This window comes from Schistocerca americana, chromosome 4 (genome assembly GCF_021461395.2).
Source record: "Schistocerca americana isolate TAMUIC-IGC-003095 chromosome 4, iqSchAmer2.1, whole genome shotgun sequence".
Classification (NCBI taxonomy): Eukaryota; Metazoa; Arthropoda; class Insecta; order Orthoptera; family Acrididae; genus Schistocerca; species Schistocerca americana.
Genome location: NC_060122.1, coordinates 353409588 through 353423427, shown reverse-complemented (window position 1 = coordinate 353423427; position 13840 = coordinate 353409588). Strand labels below are relative to the sequence as shown.

The window sequence follows — 13840 nt, the reverse complement described above, 5'->3', positions numbered from 1 at the left end:
TAGTTGGACTCATCGTTGGAATATTTGCTTGTGTAGTAGAGTTGGGCAACACGATTCTTTTTCCCGATTCGATTCCTACGATTCAATCTCACATTGCGAATCGATTACTACGATTCGTTCACGATTCTTTCACGATTCATTCTAGTCTTCGATGGCACGATTCTTACGGAATGCAAAAAGTTCTACATCTTACTCACAGATGGCAGGACATGTCTCAAATTGTCAATGGGGTTAGAATCGAACTGTGTCATGATAAGATATGCCAGAAATAGTTTATTTATGAGTAAACATGCATATGACGTTACAAGTGTGATTCTCGATTTATATGTGTAATGCCTTAATTGTTGAAAGGTCACGTTTGATTTGATTGCATCTATTGTTTTATTTCAGTATGCCAGAAAAGAGGAGTCGATTTGTGCGGAAGATGGTGCAAAATTACGTGGTATGCCAGTTTAGTTGTGTGGCTTGAACGTATTTAACTACAGACCTCTGTTTTATAGTAACAAAATCTAGCAGTGAGGCAGACGTGGCTTGCCTCATATCATCCTAAGTTTTCCTGCGCTAAATGTCTTTCCAAGTCCACATCACCCTTGTAATTCATAACGCAGCTAACAGCCCTCCCACACAGCAAATTTAGCTTAACTTTCATTTCTTCTAAATACAAATCATAGGTATTTTGCTTTTAATTTGTCTGAGAACTTGCAGCTGTCACTGCTATTTACGTAAGAAGACGACATACTTCTAAACAATAGGATTCAATCGTATACCGCGACGTTATTTCACTAACATTTAGTATGAATCTGAACACGGTAACATTCGAAAACTAGAATTTTAAAGACGGTATTACACGGCGATCCGTCAAAAAAGGTATTGGTTAGAGAGCTTACATTCGCTCTGTAATATTGGTCTAGTGCGACAGCCATTTAGTGGCGGCACTGGTGGGACTAACAGAATTAGCAAATTAGCAGTGAAGTAATGTCGCTGTATACGATTGTATCCTACACTTTAGAAGTATGTCGTCTTCTCACATAAATAGTAGTGGCAGAAGCAAGTTCTGAGACAAATTAAAAGCAAAATACCTATGCTTTGTATTTCGACGAAACAAAAAGTTAAGCTACATTTGCAGTGTGTGAGGGCTGACAGTTGCTTTATTGTGAAATATAAGGTTCTGTGGAATTGGAAAGAGCACAGAAAAACGTAGGATGATATGAATCCGCCCATGTGCACTATATAGGGATAGTAAATGGGAAATGCCTTTACGCTCGTTCCCGTCAGCCACCGCCAAATGTCAGCTTGGTTTTCACGAGTAATATTACGACCCACGAACTTCGTTTGTTCGTTCCGAGCTTCCTTTGTTCACACGCATCCTCCACTTGACTGCCACCGGGCGGTCGTAATTATTCGGCACGATTCATAAGTTGCCTTCGAAGCATAGCGTACTAAGAATCGATGAATCGTTGGAACTTGGAATCGTCACGGCCCGGAAACACGCAATCGTTCTTACGATTCTTTTGAACGACGATTCGTCCGTATCACGATTCGATTCTTACGACTCTTTGTTTAGAGTCGTTCAAATGAACGACTCATTCACGAATCACCACAACTCTATTGTGTAGTGTTGGGCAGGTGGATGTGAACAGCGCCTAGCGTTGGGCATTTGGAGGTGGAGTTGGGCAACACGATTCTTTTTCCCGATTCGATTCCTACGATTCAATCTCACATTGTGAATCGATTCCTACGATTCTTTCACGATTCACTCTAGTCTGCGATGGCACGATTCTTACGGAATGCAAAAAGTTCTACATCTTACTCACAGATGGCAGGACATGTCTCAAATTGTCAATGGGGTTAGAATCGAACTGTGTCATGATAAGATATGCCAGAAATAGTTTATTTATGAGTAAACATGCATATGACGTTACAAGTGTGATTCTCGATTTATATGTGTAATGCCTTAATTGATGAAAGGTCACGTTTGATTTGATTGCATCTATTGTTTTGTTTCAGTATGCCAGGAAAGAGGAGTCGATTTGTGCGAAAGGTTGTGCAAAATTAAGTGGAATGCCAGTTTGGTTGTGTGGCTTGAACGTATCTAACTACAGACGTCTGTTTTATAGTAACAAAATCTAGCAGTGAGTCAGACGTTGTTTGGCTCATATCATCCTATGTTTTTCTGTGCTAAGATGTCTTTCCAAGTCCACATCTCCCTTGTAATTCATAACGCAGCTGACAGCCCTCCCACACAGCAAATTTAGCTTAACTTTCATATCTTCTAAAAACCTTAACTACATTCAATACGTACTAACAAATTCTTACGAGATGGCGCTATAAAACATGTGAAATAGCGTTTTTATAATATAAAATTGCGTTTTTACGAATGGAACTATGTAGAATATATGTATTGTAAAATTGACTTTTTACGAAAGAATGGAACTATGTAGGCGAACTCAAAAAGCAATAACCAGTCTAAATACAAAATTTCATCCAAATCGTTAGGGCCGTTTTCGAGATACGCGAAATATAATACATAATCCAAGTGCTATTGGGCGTGTGTAAAGAAGGTGTGTGTGTTTTGCATTGCATCTGCAACAAATAAGAGGTATTTATTCATCATACTTGGATTTCTTCATTTTAATCGTGTTTATTGGGAGCTGTGTACTCGCTGTATATCGTTTGTCATCACTAGTTCGTGTATTACTCGCGCAAACTAAGCTGAGGTCAGCGCGGTGGCTGATGGTAGCGATAGTAAATGGGAAATGCCTTTACGCTCGTTCCCGTTAGCCACCGCCACGTGTCAGCTTGGTTTTCACGAGTAATATTACGGCCCACGAACTTCGTATGTTCCTCCCGAGCTTCCTTTGTTCACGCGCATCCTCCACTTGACTGCCATCTGGAGGTGGTAATCATTCGGCACGACTCGGCAGTCGGCATGATTTGGAGGTTGCCTTCGAAGTATAGCGTACTAACTTGTAAGAATCGATGAATCGTTGGAACTTGATATCGTCACGACTCGGAAACACGCAATTGTTCTTACGATTCGTCCGTATCACGATTCGATTCTTACTATTCTTTATTTAGAGTCGTCAAATGAACGACTCATTCACGAATCGCCACAACTCCAGTTGGAGGTGAGCCGCCAGCAGTGGTGCATGTGGAGAGAGAGATGCCAGAGTTTTGAGAGCAGACGACCTGGACGAGTATCCGTCAGAAAAAGGAAATTTGCAGGACTGAATGTCATGAACTGATATATATATATATATATATATATATATATATATATATATATATATATATCATGACTTTTGAACACTATTAAGGTAAATACCGGGTGATCAAAAGTCAGTATAAATTTGAAAACTGAATAAATCACGGAATAATGTAGATAGAGAGGCACAAATTGACACACATGCTTGGAATGACATTGGGTTTATTAGAACCAAAAAAATACAACAGTTCAAAAAATGGCCGGTAGATGGCGCTTCATCTGATCAGAATAGCAATAATTAGCATAACAAAGTAAGACAAAGCAAAGATGATGTTCTTTGCAGGAAATGCTCAATATGTCCACCATCATTCCTCAACAATAGCTGTAGTCGAGGAGTAATGTTGTGAACAGCACTGTAAGGCATGTCCGGAGTTATGGTGAGGCATTGGCGCCGGATGTTGTCTTTCAGCATCCCCAGAGATGTCGGTCGATCACGATACACTTGCGACTTCAGGTAACCCCAAAGCCAATAATCGCACGGACTGAGGTCTGGCGACCTGGGAAGCCAAGCATGACGAAAGTGGCGGCTGAGCACACGATCATCACCAAACGACGTTCGCAAGAGATCTTTCAAGCGTCTAGCAATACTTTTTTTTCTTTTGTTCTAATAAAATCGCAGTTCATTCCAAGCATGTGTGTCGATTTTTACCTCTCTATCTACATTATTCCGTGGTTTATTAAGTTTTCAAATTTATACTGACTTTTTGATCACCCAGTATATTGTTTGTTCTCTATCAAAATCTTTCATTTGCTAACTATGCCTATCAGTAGTTAGTGCCATCAGTAGTTAGAATCTTTTATTTAGCTGGCAGTATTGGCGCTCGTTGTATTGAAGTAGTTCGAGTAACGAAGATTTTTGTGAGGGATGTGACTCATGAAAGGTATAGGTTATTGTTAGTCAGGGCCGTTCTTTTGTAGGGATTATTGAAAGTCAGATTGAGCTGCGCTAAAAAAATATTGTGAGTCAGTTTAGAGATGGTCAGAATAAGTAAAGAGAGAACTGTCTGAGTACGTTCAGTTTTGCTCAGCTGTTTGAAAATCAAATAACGTAGAAGTTTACCAGTACAGTCATTCTTAATTTTTGAAGGGGAAGTTTCAACCCTGTAAGAGAAGATTGGGCAGGACCTCACAAGTACAGTGGCACAATAACGTTGACCTGTGAGTTTAACACGTTCAAAGATTCGCAGGTCACTACCCCATGAAATATTATACCTTCCCATACCATAACACTTAGACCACCAAAACGATTATCTTCGACGATGTTCCTGGATGCATTGGTTGGTCCCACCTTTTTATCATACCCGGGAACGTCCAGCACTGTCGAAGGTGATCGTTTTGACCTCACTTGTATTGATTAGTCAACTTTACTGTATACGGTACTCCTTCCCAATGTTCGTATTTTCTGGAGAGCATTCGGCACTGTTTTCATTTTTATGGATGAAAACGCGCGACCGCTTCGAATGGCGCAGGTGGAGATGCTCTTGGAACGAGAGGATATTCGGCGAATGGAGTGGCCTGTCCGTTCCCCCGACTCAAATCCTATTGGACACATATGGGATGCGTCGAGGAGACGCTTTGCAGCAAATCCACATGCAAGAACGACCATCGAGCGGTTGTCAACCGCGCTGGACGGAGGACTGGGACGTTCTACCACAAAAACTCTTTACCAACCCAGTGGCCAGTTGGGAGCACGTTGCACAGTACATACTGTTGGCCGTGGTGGTCACACTCTGTGTTAAGAACCATGTTCCCCCTTTTGTAATGTCCAGGGGATCATCATGAATCACAGTAATTTCTGTGTAATTATTATCTTTGAATAAAAGTGTCATCTCTGTTCGTCTCCTTGCGTATTTCTTTCGGTTACAGTCTGAATTACACTGTTGCACTTCTTTCTACACGGTCCGGTGACATTAATGTGACCACCACCCATGTTCGACGTCAACGTGCAACAACCACTCACAGACGATAGCTGGCGGCACTAGCATCGGAGAGTGTACAAAGCATGTCAGGGGACGCGGAAAACAGTGCAGTCGATGTCGTAACGCGGAAACGGAGCGGTTTATCTGACGTCTGAAAGGACATAATAATTGGCTTTCGGGCCAAGTATGGAAGCAGTCGTTAAAGTATACAATGCATGGTAACATGACGCTATCCAAAATTGGCGCCGAGGCAAGTGTAGTACAACACGGGCCATAAACAGGGTGAACGAGGGATACGAAGATAGGTAAGGGTGAATGAACCATCAAATGTTGAGCAACTGACTACCCGGATGAATGCAGAGCCTACCAACAGTGTGTTCTCAACGACCGTTTAGCGAACGTTGCTGCATATCTGCCTCCGTTATAGACGCGTGGTTCATGCACCTATGCTGAATGCTGTTCATGAGTGCGAAGGCTGAAATTTGCAAGGAACTACTGGACATCCACTGAGAGGCGACAGGTGGACTTTTGAGGTGGATCGTGTTTTATGTTCCATCGGGCAGATGGCCATTGACGTGTACGGCCCGAAAAGTCGGAAAACAAACACCCTACAACAATCGACGGCCAATGGCCTTACCGCAGTGGTAACACCGGTTCCCGTCAGATCACCGAAGTTAAGCGCTGTCGGACTGAGCTAGCATTTGGATGGGTGACCATCCGGTCTGCTGAGGGCTGTTGGCAAGCGGGGCGCACTCATCCCTTTTGAGGCAAACTGAGGAGCTACTTGATTGAGAAGCAGTGGCTCCGGTCCCGGAAACTGACATACGGCCGGGAGAGCGGTGTGCTGACCACATGCCCCTCCATATCCGCATCCAGTGACGCCTATTGGCTGAGGGTGACACGGCGGCCGATCAGTATCGTTGGGCCTTCATGGCCTATTCGGTAGGAGTTTGCAACAATCGTCAGAAGGGTACACGTCGAAAGAGGGAGTGTAACGGTTTGAGGAACGCATTTCCTTCGTGATATCATCGTTCTGGAAGGCACAGTGGATGAAAACGAGTATATATCGATCCTTGAGGACTATATCCACCCATAAATGCAGTCTGTTTTTTCTCGGCACAGTGGACCTACTAGCTGGACGCTGCCACGTGCCACACAGCTCTCAGTGTACGCGCGTGGTGTAACAGCATCAGGATTACTGTACTTCTCTGGACACCAAACTCTCTTTATTTAAACCTAATAAAGAATCTGTGGAATCACTTCGACCGGGCTGTACACGTCTTGCATCCCTAAACGCGAAACTTAGTGCAGCTGGTCGCAACACAGGAGTCGGTATGGGTTCTCGTCCTTGTCGGTACCTTTCACAACCTCACTGGCGCCCTTCGTCCACGTCTTACAACGGGCCACGCTGCAAAAGATGGTTACTCAGGTATTTAACAGATGATCACATTAATGTGACTGGACAGCTATGTTACTTGGCAGTGACACATCATGGGGAAGCTATCTTCATCCTTACGTTTCGCACACAAGTTTAGCGTTATCTCAAAATGCCAGGCCTTCTCTGTCAGACTCGTCTGAAGAGCAGATTCTTCATACTGAGTGAATTTACCCACCGAATCGGCTTGTAGCTAGCTTTCCTCCTACTCCTCTCTGAGATGGGCCAAGTGACAGTCTCACACACCGTCATTCACACTCATAAAACAACTAACTGAAAGGTCGGTGTTTCTGAAGACTTGTTTCTAATAAATTCTTGAAATATCTGGAGGAAAAATTAAAGCTGAACCTGAACTAATTAACACAGTATAAAATGAAATTTTGGATAAGAGGTGATGTAATCACTTTATGTAATATGTGGGACTGAAAATTAGCCGCAAAGTAATCGTTACATTCAGTTATCGTATGGTATGTGGCATGTTAGGTTGTATCTCATCCTTGCTAAGCGAAAGGATATCGGATCCTACCCCTACTGCAAATAAATGCTTCTGTAAAACTATCATATCAGTGACGGAAATATTGTCACAACTCTTATCATTCAGCAGGGCTGCAGTTTGTAGCTTCTAGAAAGTTTTGTATTGTTCATTAAATAATATGCAATAAAAACTATGCTTTGCTGTTTCTTTTAAGGGATGTAAGATGGCAGTTCTCAGAATTTCTTAAGTGTCGACATGATTGTCTGTTATGCTGTTGTCTTCACACGATGCAAGGCAAAGATTGATTCGGTGGGGAGATCACTGGAAGATTCACTTGTCTCACGTCGTGCCGTCATCGAGTTGGACGGTCTCTGGTGTCGGCGCACTGTTGCTATTTTGATGACCACTGAACCAAGGCTAGATGACGGTTACTGTGTTGTCAACAGGCAAATTAATCAATAAAGAGCTAAATGAAATAGCCGTTCCTGGCGCGGCACGTCGTCTTGTGTGCTGTTAAGTCTTGAAACAATTTCAGGGTAAGATTTGAAATCAGACTGTGTTGGGTTAATATTGCGGACACGGATTTTTTACTGTCGACACTCAAGACTTTGTAGCTATATGTTTAAATGGCAAATCGTCATTTCTTTTAGCATTCATCATTTAAATAATTGCATTGACTGTATACTGTTACAAATTCATACTACATATTGCCATACAGCTTCACTTACATTAAGGCATGAAATAAATAAAGAAAATTAAAACGAACAACTAATTGCAGAATTACTGTACAATCTGTGACAGAGACATCTACGTAACTTCCATTACATTACTTTTCTTTATAATAGCGTATAAGGAAAATAATTAATATATAATTCAAGATTTTGTCTCAATGTTGCTTGTTTAGACCCAACTGTGGGATGGAAAATTGGGATTTATTGACTGTTTCCTCACTTTTTTCCCTTTCGTTCTTTATGCACAGTGAAATTTTGATTAGGATGAGTAAACATATTTTCTATATTTAGACTGAATTTTTTCATGATGAGAAATTGTAAGGAGCGATCTGCTTTACTTGGTAAAGGACTTTCAGTAGATAACATATTTTTAATTTTTGATCTTCAGTTTGAAGATGTGCACGTGGTCATGTCCATAACGTCCATATACCTCGTTTAAGGTGGGTCGGCAGTGCACGGAACATGTGACGCAAACATAAATAGATGTTCAAATGTGCTTTTCATAACATATTGTGATTTTTAAAACTTAACAATTGTGTGTGAGCGCTAACTATACGGAAAGGCCATGTGTACTAGGTACTTTTTAAATGTACCGTAAATGTTTTGTTTATAACAAAACTTTGTATAGTGTGCTATATTTTATTCACCTTAATGACAGCATGGCATGACGTTCTAACTTACAATGAACACGTTTTCTAACAAAACATTTTTTGAAGACCAGGGGACGAGAGTTACATCTCTCGAAACCAGTTTATGCGATTTTGGCAAGTGAAAGTATTTTTACTATACTTACGTCTACAAACACACTCAACAAGGCACCGCACAGAGAATGGGGAAGGCCCTTAGCAACAATATTAGCGACTTCCTGTCAGTTCCATCAGTTCCAAGCCAGAGTGCAACGAGGGACAGATGATTTTGTATACGCCTCGCTCAAGTGTCGTAATCTCTCTTACCTTATCCGCATGATTCCTACGCAAAATACACAGGGTGTCCCAATTGAATGAGGCCCCACAAACAAACGTGACCTTAAAATAAACTTTGTATAAAAATCAGAAAACGAAATGAAAGGAACATGTCATACGTTGCTGACGTGGGGAAACAAAAGTGAATCACCAAAGGTGCTGGAAATGACTGCCCTCGACTTGCAAACACAGTGGAACACGACCCTGCTGATTATCGAGTGTCACTGCCTGGATTTTACGGTTGATGTTCTCTCTTAAATCTTCCGATTTGTGTGTTTTGTTCCTGTAGACCTTGGCTTTTAGGCCACACCAGAGGAATAAGTGAGGTGGTGTTAAAACCACCTTCGGGTCCACTGTCATTTCGAAATCACTTTGCCAGCATGGCAGAAATGATTCGACCTCAGCCGTGGTCACTCGAGACGTGTGGCATGTGGCGCCATGCTGTCGGTACCATCCGAAGGTAAGTTCTTCATCTGCAGTTGGTCCTATAATGCGAAGCTGTGATATTGGACAGAACACGCAAATGTTTTGTGAATGCAGGGGTTGCTCGACCGGCACATGTGGATTTTCATTGCACCACGAACGTGTATTTTGAGTTTGCGTTTCCAGAGAGGTGGAACCACGTCTCATTACTGACCCATATGTATTAAAATGTTCCTGGCCTCTGAGGAATAAATTGCTGAAACCGACGACATAGTATAATGGGTTGTCTTTGTCACTGACATTCAGTTCCTGAACAACTGTAAACCTGTATGGATACACGCGGGCTTTCATCGCAACTCTGTGGCATGTGCTTGCGACATTCCACATCCCTGAGATAAATGTCGAACGGACTTTAAAGGTGAGGCCAACAATCGTTTTATCACGGCAGTCACTTCGTCTTCCGATAATAGCCGCCGTCCCCCAGAGCGAAGATCAACACCGTTCCATTGCTTTCCATCTTGTTCACTAACTTGGTATGCACCAGTTAGACGTTATATGCTGGTCACTAAAACCTTAAACAAACATTCGCTGACATGTCTTAATGGAACGAGCAATCCAATATTGTTTCACAAGAAACACGCGTTCTTCGACAGAATCGCGATACGTTGTCAGTAAATACTGAAAACTGAGCTCCAGTCACAGCGATGCGTGGAAATGCATTGTCGCGTCAAACGATGTTGCAGAGTGTAGTGTTGCCACGTCAAACGTCACAGTTTCAGCGGAATTGCTACACGTGTTTGTGGGCCTCTTTCGTGTGGGACATCCTGTACCATGTACACACCACAATTACCGTGTTTGTCATTATTTTCTATAATTTTTTTGATATAAACCATTCGTTTCAGTAACAAGGTGCCCTTATATTCTTTGTTTACAGGATAACCGTTTCAATATCCACGTATGTCATGTTATGCAATCTCACCCTGAAAAAAAAATTGTTAAAAGAAGAATCTAGGCGCCACTGCATTTTCAATTGTTAACTCCTGGGAAGGAAAGACAAATAGGCTTCTAGGTGACATAATCAGTCTTTAAATATGGAAGTGTATACAGATTTATAAAGAAAATTCTCACAAGCGCCGCTAGTGTATGTAAAAGTAAGGAATATACTGAAAAAGACCGTTTTATAAGGCTGATAGGTCGAGCGTAATTTACGAATTAAGTGCTGAATTAAAACTATTTCTCATAGAAGCCATGAATGGTATGGAATGACAGTTTATGTGTTTAGAGAGGGAGTGATCATTTTCGTTCAGCTGAGAGCTCACAGCGGAATTACGAACGCATATACTGTTAGCTTCCATACCTAAGTACCACACAAAATGTGCCATAGCCACACATATGTACAATTCTGGTCTATTTTGCACACCCATGGAATGAACCAGACATCCCAAGACAACGTTGGAGTACATGCCGAGGGAAAGAAGAGAGGACGGCCCAGAATACGCTGAAAACAGCTGAGAAGCCGGTACGAGCAAGAATGCCTAATCTGCAGTGTGCAGAAGAAGAAGAAGAAGAAGAAGAAGAAGAAGACATAAATACTCCGGTACGCTAAGTGTCTCCATATCACCTTTTATAAATCAACAATGGAAAATAAAAAGAGCAGATGACGCACAATTTGCTTCCAACGAACTTTATAAGACCACATAATGGTTTTTGTGGTATCATTCGAAGAATCAGGTCTGATGGCAATGTTGGTACGTCACGACGGAACCACAAGTAAGGCCAATCATTGCTTTACACAGCAACGAAATTGTGACGTTGGCGTAGACAAGTCTTCAAGAGGTTCCGTACGCCGCTTCTGCTGGAAGAATATATACGTCAGAACGCAGTGCCGCTCAGCCCACACAATGTAATCATCGCTTACGTCGTCAGCATCGTCAATCTTCAGATCCAGCAGCGCGAGTTGTAATACAAATCAGAATTGCATCGAATTTCTGAAAGACGACTATCATTCTGTGGTGTATCAAGAGATACGTTATAGTCCAGCGACAGTAACAAATACTTGAAATTCCCGTGTACTTGGAGTTTTTCCAAGTTAAGTATTTCAGATTGTTCAAGTTTTAATAAAGTTATCTAATATTTTGTGCGTGTTGTATGAGGGAAGTCAAATAAAAACCAAACATCCACCACAATGGGACCATGTAATATTTCCATTCATAAGTAATCGCCATTCGCGGAAGACATTTATCCCACTGGGAGACGAAACGATCAATTCCTGTTTCGTGGAAAGCGGTCCGCCGCTGACGGATCCACAACCGCACACACTCTCACACTTCCTCGACCGACTGAAACCGACGACCACGCATGTCTACCTTCAGGTCGCCAAGGATGTGAATGTCATACTGTAAAAAGATCCGGGCTGTACATACGATGCTGCAGTGCTACCCAACCAAATCGCTGAAGCGTCGCCTTCATCCAGTGGGCATAATGGTGGCGGACGTTACCGTCCAACAGGTTGATTACTTCCGACAGAATTCCTGGGGATTTTGACTCTATGGCACTTTTCAGTTCCTGCAAAGTGTCTTTATAACACTGCGCATCGATGTGGTTTCACGCTCGAGGACGAGCGGCCAGCGTTGGATTTCAGTAGCGTGGAGTGTTGGTTTTGGCGTTTACTCTCGGGCTCAAATGGGGGCACCATATATCGTCCCCTGTGAAGATACGAGACAGAAACACATCCCCTTCGTCATGCTACCGCAGCATATGACTCAGACGTGACACCATTCTGTCCATCTTCCGACCCGCCCTCAGGTGACGTGGCATCCACTGGGAGCAAATTTTGTGGTAATGCCGGCCTGAACACGTATTTCACCCTTCATCGGCCTCTCCAGATAGGCTCATCAATCCGCCCCATCAATCAGGTGTAATGGCTCGATTGACCTGTCCTGGGAGCGAATCGTCTTGCAGTGATGTGTTCCCTAATCCGTAATCCCCCCTACCACGTCACTTCACGGACGTGCAGTGTTCACCCACCGTACACAGCGGAATTATGGCGATGAATTTCGTGTACTCCATTACCGTCTGCAGCTCGTGGTCGTGCGGTAGCGTTCTCGCTTCCCACGCCCGGGTTCCCGGGTTCGATTCCCGGCGGGGTCAGGGATTTTCTCTGCCTCGTGATGACTGGGTGTTGTGTGATGTCCTTAGGTTAGTTAGGTTTAAGTAGCCCTAAGTTCTAGGGGACTGATGACCGTAGATGTTAAGTCCCATAGTGCTCAGAGCCATTTGAACCATTTTTTTTTACTCCATTACCCTCAGACACAGAAGCATCTCTCTGCTCTTCTTTTCTTGCTTCCACGTCAGCAATTGGGAGAACACATTAGACCAGTCCGCCAACAATCAGTTTCAGAACCCAACAACTGGGTGCTTCTGTGGTGTGAGGCTACGCCATTCCCCCACCAAAGCGGTGACAGTATCGAAACGCAACGACAATGGAGCCACCTGTCTAGTGCACTGTTTATTATGGTGGGTGTTTGGTTTTCTACATCTACATCTACATTTATACTCCGCAAGCCACCCAACGGTGTGTGGCGGAGGGCACTTTACGTGCCACTGTCATTACCTCCCTTTTCTGTTCCAGTCGCGTATGGTTCGCGGGAAACGACTGTCTGAAAGCCTCCGTGCGCGCTCGAATCTCTCTAATTTTACCTTCGTGAACTCCTCGGGAGGCAGAAGTAGGGGGAAGCAATATATTCGATACCTCATCCAGAAACGCACCCTCTCGAAACCTGGTGAGCAAGGTACACCGCGATGCACAGTGCCTCTCTTGCAGAGTCTGCCACTTGAGTTTGCTAAACATCTCCGTAACGCTATCACGGTTACTAAATAAACTTGTGACAAAACGCGCCGCTCTTCTTTGGATCTTCTCTATCTCCTCCGTCAACCCGATCTGGTACAGATCGCACACTGATGAGCAGCGAGTGTTTTGTAAGCCACCTCCTTTGTTGATGGACTACATTTTCTAAGGACTCTCCCAATGAATCTCAACCTGGTACCCGCCTTAGCAACAATTAATTTTATATGATCATTCCACTTCAAATCGTTCCGCACGCTTACTCCCAGATATTTTACAGAAATAACTGCTACCAGTGTTCGTTCCGCTATCATATAATCATACAATAAAGGATCCGTCTTTCTATGTATTCGCAATACATTACATTTGTCTATGTTAAGGGTCAGTTGCCACTCTCTGCACCAAGTGCCTATCCGCTGCAGATCTTCCTACATTTCGCTACAATTTTCTAATGATGCAACTTCTCTGTATACTACAGAATCATCCGCGAAAAGCCGCATGGAAATTCCGACACTATCTACTAGGTCATTTATATATATTGTGAAAAGCAATGGTCCCATAACACTCCCCTGTGGCACGCCAGAGGTTACTTTAACGTCTGTAGATGTCTCTCCATTGATAACAACATGTTGTGTTCTGTTTGCTAAAACTCTTCAATCCAGCCACACAGCTGGTCTGATATTCCGTAGGCTCTTACTTTGTTTATCAGGCGACAGTGCGGAACTGTATCGAACGCCTTCCGGAAGTCAAGGAAAATAGCATCTTCCTGGGAGCCTGTATCTAATA

The 13840-nt window shown here is 43.1% G+C and overlaps 1 pseudogene; it reads left to right on the top strand.

The window, feature by feature from the left end:
• The first annotated feature begins 5807 nt into the window (after nt 1-5807).
• LOC124614201 lies at nt 5808-5925 on the top strand (annotated as a pseudogene).
• Nucleotides 5926-13840: the final 7915 nt, after the last annotated feature.